At 42.0% G+C, this 12,365-nt stretch overlaps 1 protein-coding gene across 1 annotated transcript in view; it reads left to right on the top strand.

Annotated features, from left to right (window-relative positions):
• The first annotated feature begins 1,077 nt into the window (after window positions 1–1,077).
• The window catches only part of LOC134293937 (uncharacterized), a 45,264-nt gene continuing 33,976 nt past the window's right edge, over window positions 1,078–12,365 (top strand). Inside the window, exon 1 of the mRNA XM_062963151.1 lies at window positions 1,078–1,118. The gene's annotated coding sequence lies outside the window, so the exon portion shown is untranslated. The remainder of the gene's footprint in view (window positions 1,119–12,365) is intronic.

Here is a 12,365-nt window from a genome sequence, read left to right as displayed (position 1 = left end):
ATGGTGAATGGGATGAATGGGTGGATGCTCTTGAGGTGGTCCAGGCGCTTGTTGAGTTCTTCTCCAGGAACTTGTTGAGTTCTTCTTCTCCATGGCTCCCAATGGTGAATGGGATGAATGGGTGGATGCTCTTGAGGTGGTCCAGGCGCTTGTTGAGTTCTTCTCCAGGAACTTGTTGAGTTCTTCTTCTCCATGGCTCCCAATGGTGAATGGGATGTATGGGTGGATGCTCTTGAGGTGGTCCAGGCGCTTGTCGAGTTCTTCTTCTCCATGGCTCCCAATGGTGAATGGGATGTATGGGTGGATGCTCTTGAGGTGGTCCAGGCGCTTGTTGAGTTCTTCTTCTCCATGGCTCCCAATGGTGAATGGGATGTTTGGGTGGATGCTCTTGAGGTGGTCCAGGCGCTTGTCGAGTTCTTCTTCTCCATGGCTCCCAATGGTGAATGGGATGTTTGGGTGGATGCTCTTGAGGTGGTCCAGGCGCTTGTTGAGTTCTTCTTCTCCATGGCTCCCAATGGTGAATGGGATGAATGGGTGGATGCTCTTGAGGTGGTCCAGGAGCTTGTTGAGTTCTTCTTCTCCATGGCTCCCAATGGTGAATGGGATGTATGGGTGGATGCTCTTGAGGTGGTCCAGGCGCTTGTTGAGTTCTTCTTCTCCATGGCTCCCAAAGGTGAATGGGATGTATGGGTGGATGCTCTTGAGGTGGTCCAGGAGCTTGTTGAGTTCTTCTTCTCCATGGCTCCCAATGGTGAATGGGATGTATGGGTGGATGCTCTTGAGGTGGTCCAGGCGCTTGTCGAGTTCTTCTTCTCCATGGCTCCCAATGGTGAATGGGATGTTTGGGTGGATGCTCTTGAGGTGGTCCAGGCGCTTGTTGAGTTCTTCTTCTCCATGGCTCCCAATGGTGAATGGGATGAATGGGTGGATGCTCTTGAGGTGGTCCAGGAGCTTGTTGAGTTCTTCTTCTCCATGGCTCCCAATGGTGAATGGGATGTATGGGTGGATGCTCTTGAGGTGGTCCAGGAGCTTGTTGAGTTCTTCTCCAGGAACTTATTGAGTTCTTCTTCTCCAAGGCTCCCAATGGTGAATGGGATGTTTGGGTGGATGCTCTTGAGGTGGTCCAGGCGCTTGTTGAGTTCTTCTTAGCCATTAATTCATGTGTTATGCCACTTCCATAGAACAAGGGCCAGGCTAAACTGCTGTGCTGAAGGAAAACCCTGCCGATCGAAAGATTGGCAGTTTGAGTCTAGGTCAGGGTGCGCACCCGCCATTGGCCTCATCTCACCTGCCCATCTAGCGGGTCGAAAGCAGAAATACGAGTAGATAAATAGGTACCACTTTTAGCGGGGAGGTAATAAAGGATGTCGACCGAAAGGATCGGGAGGAGCTCCTCGGCATGGAAGATGGAGTGACAGCACATCACCATGGCCGGAGTTGAGCACGGCCTCCAAGAAACCGAGAATATGAGAAAATGCGTTGTGTTGTCTGTCCTTGTTAATTGTATCATCGGCACTGAATGTTTGCCATACGCGTCTTCTGTGAGCCGGTCCGTGTCCACTTCGGGGCGAGAAGGGTGGGGTAGAAATACTGTAAATAATAATAACACTCTCCTTTTTTAAACAAATGTTTATTTTTTAAAATACTTCGGGGTGAGAAGGGCGGGGTAGAAATACTGTAAATAATAACAATACTCTCCTTTTTTAAACAAATTTTTATTTTTTAAAATACATACCGTACACGTACAAAACATTTACAGTTCCCTCCACCAACACGAGGATTGTTTTCTTTTACGTATTCAGTTCTTTTTGAGACAATATCTTTATACATTTCCATCCTATATACTATATAACATTTGTATCTTATTTCTTATGGCTTGATCTCCAGATTGATTACAGAGGAAATACAGAGGTAGAGGAAATCACTCTTGTCTGTGGGAGGCCAGTGTGACTGTTGTAATTCATCACCTTGTTTATTTTTCTGTGTTATACATTTCCGTCTATGTCCTGGTTCATTTTCCCATTGTGGTTCTTTTATTGATGCCTAAGTCCAGTTTTTCCCATTTTGTATTCCTTTGTCGTCGTTTGCGTCTAACTCAAAGGATGTGTCCAAGATTCCTAATAAATAGTATTCCGGCTTCATAGGAAATCTTTTGTCAAAACTTTTTTGTGTCTCCTCGTGGATCGTTTTCCAGAATTTTTGTATTCAATAATGTCCACTATACATCTTACATTGTCATTTAGATTTCTGCCCGGAAGGAAACCTTTTTGTTCAGGTCCAATCCAATTTTTTTAAAAAATTCCTTAAATCTGTTGGCAAGCACTGTCGTAAAATTTTTATAATCTGCATTTAATAAAGATATTGGTCTATAGTTTCTTATATCAAACATATCACCCTTTTCTTTTGGAATAGCTATTACATCCGCTTGGGTCCACGATTCTGGGATTACAGAGCCTTTTAATGCTTCATTCATAGTTTTTTGGAGATATGGTAATGTTTCTTCTTGGAAAACTTTCTAAAATCCCACTTGAAACCCATCCGGTCCAGGCGCCTTATTCATTTTCATCATTTTCATTGCTTTCTTAATTTCCTCAATTGTTTTCTCTTTATTTAATAAGTCTCTTTGTTGATTTGATATTTTTTGAAGTTGAAGTTCTCCCAAATATTGGGATAGTTTATTAGGATCAATTTCTTCTTTTTTGTATAGATTAATATAATACTGTTTGAATAGATCTAGGATTTCCTCATTTGTTACATATAGCTTGTCATCTTTTATTATTTTTATTATCTGTTGTTGCTTTTTCTTTCTTGTTTTTCTTGCCAACCATTGGCCTGGTTTATTTGCATTTTCAAAATTCTATTGTTTTATGAATTTCAAGTGTTTAGCTGTATCTTCTAATTAATCACCTTGATAAGCATTAAATGACCTTCCAAGCTTCACATCCTGGCCTGGGGAAATCCTTTGTTCAGAGTCGTTAGCTGCCCCTGATTGATCATGTACAGAATTCATCTGTTTTCAGAGTGTTGCTCCTTGTTTACTGTTCTGATTTTGGAGTTTTTTTTTTATACTGAAACTTGGAAAGCCATTTAATGCCAATCAAGGTGATTGTGCTTCCATTCTTCTTCTTTGCAACCAATCTGGAAAATTCCAAAAGTTCCCTTCTGTGGTTTGTGGCTTATTATTTCTCCAGTTCCGTCCTTCCCATTCGTTCCCCTTTCTTCCGGAGCGTTCTTACTTTGCCCTTTTCTTTCTGCCTATTTTTGGACTTCTATCTTTTCTTTCTCTTTTATTTGTTCATAGATTCTATAACCGGTCTCCAATCTGTATTCTTTGTGTCTCTTCCAGTATTTCTTTTCAGTAGGAATGTGAGCCTGTCCATAGCCATGATTTCGGTTCGTTTTTCCAGCCGCTCCTCTTTGGTCGGTGTTAGTCCTTGTGTTGTCGAAGGCTTTCATGGCCGGGATCACAGGGTTGTTGTATGTCTTTCGGGCTGTGTGGCCATGTTCCAGAAGCATTCTCTCCTGAAGTTTCGCCCACATCTATGGCAGGCATCCTCAGAGGTTGTGCGGTATGGATAAACTAAGTAAGGAAAGGAAAGAATATATATCTGTGGAGAGTCCAGGGTGTGGCAAGAGTCCTTTGTCACTGGGAAGCCAGCATTAATGTTTCAGTTAATCACCCTAATTAGCATTGGAAAGGTTTTGTCTCTTGCCTGGGGGCATCCTTTGTTCAGTCATTAGCTGTCCTCTGCCCTCAGAGTGTTGGTTCCCATCTACTGTTTTGATTTTAGAGTTTTTTTAATACTGGTAGCCAGATTTTGTTCATTTTCATGGTTTCTTCCTTTCTGTTGAAGTTGTCCACATGCTTGTGGATTTCACTGGCTTCTCTGTATCGTCTGACATGATAGTTGTTGGAGTGGTCAAGCATTTCTGTGTTCTCAATATCTGTGTCCAGGCTGGTTCATCAAGTGCTCTGCTATGGCTGATTTCTCTGGTTGAATTAGTCTGCAGAGCCTTTCATGTTCTTTGACTCTTGTTTGGGCAAAGCTGCGTTTGGTGGTCCCTGTGTAGACTTCTCATCCACAGCTGCATGGTATCCGGTAGACTCCTGCAGAAGAGAGAGGATCCCTCTTGTCCTTCGCTGACTGTAGCATTTGTTGGATTTTCTTGGTGGGTCTGTAGATAGTTTGTAGGTTGTGCTTCTTCATCAGCTTCCCTATGCGGTCAGTGGTTCCCTTGATGTTTGGAAAGAACACCTTTCCTCTGGGTGGATCTTTGTCTTGACTCTCATGGCTTGTTCTTGGCCTTGCAGCTCTTCTGATGTCCATGGTGGAGAATCCATTGGCCTGTGGAGCCCAGTTTAGGTGGGTCTGGTATTTCTTTTTGTCTCCATTGTTTGGCTATGATAATTCTAGCGGCTGTGGTTAGATAAAAGAACCATTTCTCTTGGTTTTTGTCTAATTTGATGTCAGTGATACTCAAGAGGAAGGATTCTGGTTTCATTTCAATATTGACCTGGACGGTTTCTTCCATACGCTTCCTAACTTCTTCCCAGAACTTCTGGGTTTTCTTACATAACCACCACTGATGGAGGAACGTACCTGTTTTATTGTCTTGAGATGGGTCTGTCATAGATATTGATCGCTTAATCCGGATTTTCCTGTCGTAATCAGATATAGCACAATGGTTTGAATAGCATACAGCTTTGGGGACTTTCCGAGGGTCCCTTGGCTCCCCATTGATATGTGATGAAGGGTTTGCCCAAGGGAATTCATCCTGATGGGCCAACTCCGAGGTCAGAAGGGATTCCCATTGTTATTGTCCACGCAAATATGTCCTAAGATCATAGTCTTTTCATGACCGCTGACCATCCTTTGAGTGACAGGGCGCTTCCTTATGGGGAGGGAAGAGAAGGGGGTGGAAAGGGGTCAGGGCAAAGTCAGATACATGTAGGAAAATATACAGGAATAAGAGGAGTTCCCAGAGAATTCATATCCAAACCACTCCCACTAAAACAACTAATAAAGGTTATAACCTTAATACATCATGAGTTCATATTTCATAAAATAGCTTGAAGAAAATTGAAGCTTGAAATATATTGCAGAAAGTCCAAAGTCCCAAAAAAGGGTTTGGCGGTCTTCACTGAGTCAAAGATGGAGTCCTGCAGTGCGGGGATCGAAGCTGGCCCTTGGTCCTTGGAGAACTGGAACTCCTTCCCAGGCTGGAGCCCAGTGGTTGGATGGCCCCTGGAAGGCTCCGTGGGGCCACCATCTCGAACTTCCAGAAGAGAGGCTTCACACGGGCGACGAGCGGCCAGCCGCGCGAGAGAGAAACGGCAAAGTGCGGACTTTGACAATCAGCTGTTTTCTCTTTAAATATAATCTCAAAACGTTAAAAGGTTATTCCCTGGGTGTAGGGGCCCAAAATGCAAAAAGCGAGATAGCAGATTATGTTAGAATTTAGCCAGGAAAAGGATGACACCGAAATGGGGCCAATCCGTCAACTTGCGGATACCGGGGCCCATGGTGATTCAGTATCCGCGGTTAGGAGGAACGTGGATTTGAGCTCCCTGGGACGCCTGGAAGTCTCCCGCAGCCCGGATAAGGTTTTTCTCTAAGGTTAGTATAATTTCAGGCAGAAAAGAGACACAATGTATCAGTTAGGAGAGGTTGAAGTTGCAGTTTTGTTAATCTTTATTAGGGGCTTGTGACATAGTTGGAGCTGGGCAGGGAGATGAGAGAGAGAGAGAGAGCATGCCGTAGGATAGAGTCCCTGGTTGAGGCGGCTGCTGGGGCACATTTCATCCTTTCTATTATTTATTATTTATTACAATATTTATATCCCGCCCTTCTCACCCAACAGGGGACTCAGGGCGGCTTACAAAAAACACACATATATAAATTGTACAGTGCACTATAAAACAGTTAAAAAATTATTGTTAACTTACATCAGTATTCATAAAACACATTATAAAATACAGATAGGCATGTTCAGCCCAATTTGGCACCCAGGGACTGCGGAACTCCCTGCAGCTTGCCAGATCAGCTTAAAGGCAGGGGTTTGGGGTGCCTTCGATAACAACTCTGCCTCTGTGGACCACTCTAATAGTTTGTTGTATATCTTTGGGATTATTTTCTTTTCCAGATTCATCACTGTAAAGATGTCATGATCATTGTGTTTTATTCATGATTGCTATGTTTAGGTTGACTGTTTAAGGTTCTATATTTCAGCTATTCTTATACAGAAGCTGGGAGCCTCTAAGGCATGGCCAGGAAAAGGGGCGTGGCTTCACCTTGCTGGTGGAAGCCTTAGAATTCAAAATTTAGCAGTTGGAATTCGGCAGTTGGAGTTTGTCGGTTGAGCAGAGCAGTTGGTTCTGTTTAGTGAGAAAGGAGAGTGATCGAAAAAGAGAGATTGTGGGAGGAAGTTGAGCAGCTAGAGAGTTTTAGCGGAGAAGGGCTAAAATTAAAGTTGCTGAGCCTTTAGTAGAGATAACTAAAGAGCTGAGGCTGCATCCCTAAGTCAAGGAAGACTAGGGTTGACCAGTTAAACTCCCCAGTCCAAGTTTGATCGGGTACAGATCAACTGAGTTCAAGAAGGACAGTATTCCTAACTGAAAGAAACAAGTAATATAAAGCTGATACCATACTAAGCTCAGTGAAACTATTGAGAAGTCTTGCAACACTTACTGTACAGAAGTAACATCATTCAACTTAAGATATAACATTCTTGCAACCATCAAGCTTTGTGCTATAAATAAACAAGTTACTGTTTCTTCAAATGTTGCTTATTATTTGAGCAAAGCATCTTTCAAAGGTGGTGGCAGCGACAACATTGAAAAGTAGGATACATAGAAGTAGAAGTTGAATCCTTCGCAATTTGGTGGCAGAGGTGGGATCCAAAAAGATTCCATCCCTGTCATCACATCAAGTCTTCACAATCACTTTCTCCCAAAACGTTTCCTTTTCGTTAAATCCGATCTTCTTATCTAAGTTGTATTGTTCTTTTAGTTGGTGATATTGGAACCATGACATAAATTTATATTTTTGATTTAGTTCTTCTTGAGATTTTAACTGAAATTGGTTATTCTTTTTTACAAGAACCTCTTTGTATGTCGGCCATTGTGGCCATGACCAACCCAGCAGCCTCCTCTGCCTCGCTTCTAGTGCAGAAATCCACATAGGGGTTCTAGAATAAAAATTTCCTTGGTATCTTTCCCAAATTTTTAAAAGTGATGCTCTTCCATAATGATTATCAAAGTTTTTCTCAATCTTTTTTTTACCGTCCCACAGATACGAGTGCCAACCCGTTCTAAGATCATGGCCTTCATAGCCAACAACCTCTCCTTCCTCAATGACATCCAATCACAAATCCATATTAATCCACAAGCTTCGTAATATAACATTTTAATAGCAATTAAACGGATGATAAGCTGACTTGCAATATTAAAATTAAAAAGGAAATATCGAAACAAACAGAGCGCGACAATTTATTGAGTAAATTGAGTGCAGGTGGTCCCGGTGGTGATGGGCACACTGGGTGCCGTCCCAAAAGATCTCAGCCGGCATTTGGAAACAATAGGCATTGACAAAATCACGATCTGCCAACTGCAAAAGGCCACCCTGCTGGGATCTGCACGCATCATCCGAAAATACATCACACAGTCCTAGACACTTGGGAAGTGTTCGACTTGTGATTTTGTGATACGAAATCCAGCATGTCTATCTTGTTTGCTGTGTCATAATAATAATAATAATAATAATAATAATAATAATAATAATAATAATATACTTGGGAAGTGTTCGATTTGTGATTTTGTGATACGAAATCCAGCATGTCTATCTTGTTTGCTGGGTCATAATAATAATAATAATAATAATAATAATAATAATAATAATAATAATAAATAAAACATGTAGTACAGTAGAGTCTCGCTTATCCAGCATAAACGGGCCGGCAGAACCTTGGATAAGCGAATATGTTGGATAATACGGAGAGATTAAGGGAAAGCCTATTAAATATCAAATTAAGTTATGATTTTACAAATTAAGCACCAAGACATCATGTTATACAACAAATTTGACAGAAAAAGTAGTTCAATACGCAGTAATGTTATGTAGTAATTACTGTATTTACGAATTTAGCACCAAAACATCATGCTATACAACAAATTTGACAGAAAAAGTAGTTCAATACGCAGTCATGTTATGTAGTAATTACGTAGTTTCCCCGAAAATAAGACAGTGTCTTATAATAATTTTTGCTCCCAAAGATGTGCTAGGTCTTATTTTCAGGAGATGTCTTATTTTTTCATGAAGAAGAATTCACATTTATTGTTGAACAAAAAATGAACATTTATTATATACTGTACAGTAGTTGTCATCACAAACCAGCATAACCAGACACACTGTGAATCCTATCAAAAATTTCGTGTTACTACCATTAATTCCATGTACAACAATCTATGGTACGGACATTTCCCGATCTTGCATGCTCTGGTGTTCTGTTTGGCAGGCGCCGGGCATGCTTCCAAACAAGAACTTGGCTAGGTCTTACTTTCGGGGGAGGCCTTATATTTAGCAATTCAGCAAAACCTCTGCTAGGTCTTATTTCCTGGGGATGTCTTATTTCGGGGGAACAGCGCCCACTTTAGGGATCCATGGTCGACCGCATGGAAGGCTGTGAGCGGTCAAGGGGACCAAGGGTCAAGGGGACCAAGGGTCAAGGGGACCAAGGGTCAAGGGGACCAAGGGTCAAGGGGACCAAGGGTCAAGGGGACCTCCCCCGCCCGGGTCCCTGGGCCCCTCCCCTCCCCACACAAGGAGCCAAAAAGAAAGACTCACCGGATGGCATCCGATCGAATCCAGCAAAATCCGGCAACCACCAACGCACCTGACCAGCAACACACAAGACCACCACAACCAACAAACCAACCACCTCTCTCCCTGTGGTTATCCAGGGAAGTGAGCTTCAGTTGGAGATGCTGCAGAACATCACAAAGGCACGGAACTTCCAGGCAGGAAGGGAGGGAGGGAGGGAGGGAGGGAGGGAGGAAGGAAGGAAAGGAAGGAAGGAAGGAAGGAAGGAAGGAAGGAAGGAAAGGAAGGAAGGAAAGGAAGGAAGGAAGGAAGGAAGGAAGGAAGGAAGGAAAGGAAGGGAGGGGGGAAGGAAGGGAGGGGGGAAGGAAGGAAGGAAGTAAAGGAAGGGTAGGGAAGGGAAGGAAGGAAAGAAGGAAGGAAGGAAGGAAGGAAGTAAAGGAAGGAAGGAAGGGAAGGGAGGGAGGGAGGGAGGAAGTAAAGGGAGGAAGGAAGGAAAGAAGGAAGAAAGTAAAGGAAGGAAAGGAAGGAAGGAAGGAAGGAAGGAAGGAAGGAAGGAAAGGAAGGGTAGGGAAGGGAAGGAAGGAAAGAAGGAAGGAAGGAAGGAAGGAAGTAAAGGAAGGAAGGAAGGGAAGGGAGGGAGGGAGGGAGGGAGGGAGGGAAGTGAGGGAGGGAGGGAGGGAGGGAGGGAGGGAGGAAGGAAGGAAGGAAGGAAGGAAGGAAGGAAAGGAAGGAAGGAAGGAAAGGAAGGAAGGAAGGAAAGGAAGGAAAGAAGGAAGGAAGGAAGGAAGGAAGGAAGGAAGTAAAGGAAGGAAGGAAGGAAGGAAGTAAAGGAAGGAAGGAAGGAAGTAAAGGAAGGAAGGAACGGAAGGGTAGGGAAGGGAAGGGAAGGAAGAAAAGAAGGAAGGGAAGGAAGGAAGGAAGGGAAGGAAGGAAAGAAGGAAGGAAGGAAGTAAAGGAAGGAAAGAAGGAAGGAAGGAAGTAAAGGAAGGAAGGAAAGAAGGAAGGAAGGAAAGAAGAAAGGAAGGAAGGAAAGGAAGGAAGGAAGTAAAGGAAGGAAGTAAAGGAAGGAAGGGAAGGAAGGAAGGGTAGGGAAGGGAAGGAAGGAAAGAAGGAAGGGAAGGAAAGAAGGAAGGAAGGAAGGAAGGAAGGGAAGGAAGGAAGGAAGGAAGGAAGGAAGGGAAGGAAAGAAGGAAGGAAGGAAGGAAGGAAAGGAAGGAAGGAAGTAAAGGAAGGAAGGAAGGAAGGAAGGAAGGAAGTAAAGGAAGGAAGGAAGTAAAGGAAGGAAGTAAAGGAAGGAAGGAAGTAAAGGAAGGAAAGAAGGAAGGAAGGAAGTAAAGGAAGGAAGGTAGTAAACGAAGGAAGGAAAGAAGGAAGGAAGGAAAGGAAGGAAGGAAGGAAGGAAGGAAGTAAAGAAGGAAGGAAGGAAGGAAAGGAAGGAAGGAAGGAAGGAAGGAAGGAAATTTTTCCAAAATCCTATTATTACAGGGACAGAAAGTGCGGTGGAATCTCCTGAATAGGGGCACTGAGACCACAACAAACTCTAGGCGTGTTAATAATTCCATATGCAACCACTGATGGGTCTACGGACCATAATAAAACTGTATGGATGTATGCGATACAAAGCTTTAGATCAGGGGTCCTCAAACTTTTAAAGCAGAGGGCTGATCCCCAATCCTTCAGACTGTTGAGGGGCCGAATGATCAATTAAAGAAAAAAAAATGAACAAATTCCAATGCACACTGCATATGTCTTATTTGTAGTGCAAAAACAACAACAACAACAAAAGAAAAATACAATATTTAAAAATAAAAACAATTTTAACCAACTCAAACCGATCAGGATTTCAATGGGAAGTGTGGACCTGCTTCTGGCCAACAAGATAGTCAAGTTAATTAGGATTATTGTTGTTGTGTGCCTTCAAGTCATTTCAGATTTTGAGCGAGCCTAAGTCAAAATTTACTTATTTATTATTTATTTATTTACTACATTTATATCCTGTCCTTCTCACCCCGAAGGGGACTCAGAGCGGCTTACAATTTATATCTATATACAATATATTATATTATTAGCATTATATATTACTATATTGAATTATACCACTATATTGTAATATTATTAGTAATATTACATGTAATATATAATATATAATTAATATTATTACATGGTATTATTATTAGTATTACATTGTAATATTTCTATCAATATTATATGTATATACAATATTATATTATTAAAACGGATATAAAAAGGGGCCGGGCTGTGGCGCAGCTGGCTAGTAACCAGCTGCTATAAATCACTACTGACCGAGAGGTCATGAGTTCGAAGCCCGGGTCGGGTTAAGCCTCCAACCATTAAAAAAAAAAATAGCCCCGACTTGCTGTTGACCTAGCAGCCCCGAAAGACAGTTGCATCTGTGAAGTAGGGAAAATGTAGGTACGCTTTATGTGGGAGGCTAATTTAACTAATCTACAACACCATAAAACTGCTCACGAGGAAAAGAAGAGGAAGAACAGCCACCAATGGACGGTGAAGCAACAGCTCCCCCTGTGGCCAGAATCGTGAAGCTGGAAAGATGTTAAAAAATGCCTCTGTGTCTGTCTAAAACTGAAGGTTGTTTGTCTGTTGGCATTAAAGTTTGCCATATATGCGTTCATTGTAATCCGCCCTGAGTCCCCTTCGGGGTGAGAAAGAAGGGCGGAATATAAATACTGTAAATAAATAAATAAATATTATAAAACTGAGGGCAGGGGCCAGGTAAATGACCTTGGAGGGCCGCATCCGGTCCCCGGACCTTAGTTTGGGGACCCCTGCTTTAGATAATATACAGTGTGTGTGTGTGTGTGTGTGTATGGGGGTGGAGTTATGCTTAAAGAATGTACCTGTTCTGACTTACATACAAATCCAACTTAAAAACAAACCTCTAGAACAATGATGGGCAACCTTTTGCTCTTGGTGTGTCAAAATTCACCAAAAAACCTAGCATGACTTGGGTGGTGTGTCACTTTGAGAAAAAACCCCATAATTTCACAATATGTATAGTTTAAATAACAAAAACATATAATTGTAATATATAACTGTATTTAATAAATCAAAAACTATTTACTACCATTATTTCCATGCACTATGGTACCTCTTGCAGTTTCCAAGTACAGTAGAGTCTCATCCAACATAAACGGGCTGGCAGAACGTTGGATAAGTGAATATGTTGGATAATAAGGAGGGATTAAGGAAAAGCCTATTAAACATCAAAATAGGTTATGATTTTACAAATTAAGCACCCAAACATCACATTATACAACAAAATTGACAGAAAAAGTAGTTCAATACGCAGTAATGCTATGTAGTAATTATTGTATTTATGAATTTAGCACCAAAATATCACGATGTTTTGAAAACTGACGACAAAAATGTGTTGGATAATCCAGAACGTTGGATAAGTGAGACTCTACTGTATTTACAAATTTAGCACCGAAACATTGCGATGTATTGAAAACATTGACTACAAAAACACTTGACTACTAAAGGGCAAACTGCGTTGGATAATAC

The sequence above is a fragment of the Anolis carolinensis genome, unplaced genomic scaffold, assembly GCF_035594765.1.
Source record: "Anolis carolinensis isolate JA03-04 unplaced genomic scaffold, rAnoCar3.1.pri scaffold_11, whole genome shotgun sequence".
Taxonomy (NCBI): Eukaryota; Metazoa; Chordata; class Lepidosauria; order Squamata; family Dactyloidae; genus Anolis; species Anolis carolinensis.
The sequence above is the reverse complement of the archived record's forward strand: the minus strand, read 5'-3'. Positions and strand labels throughout refer to the sequence as shown.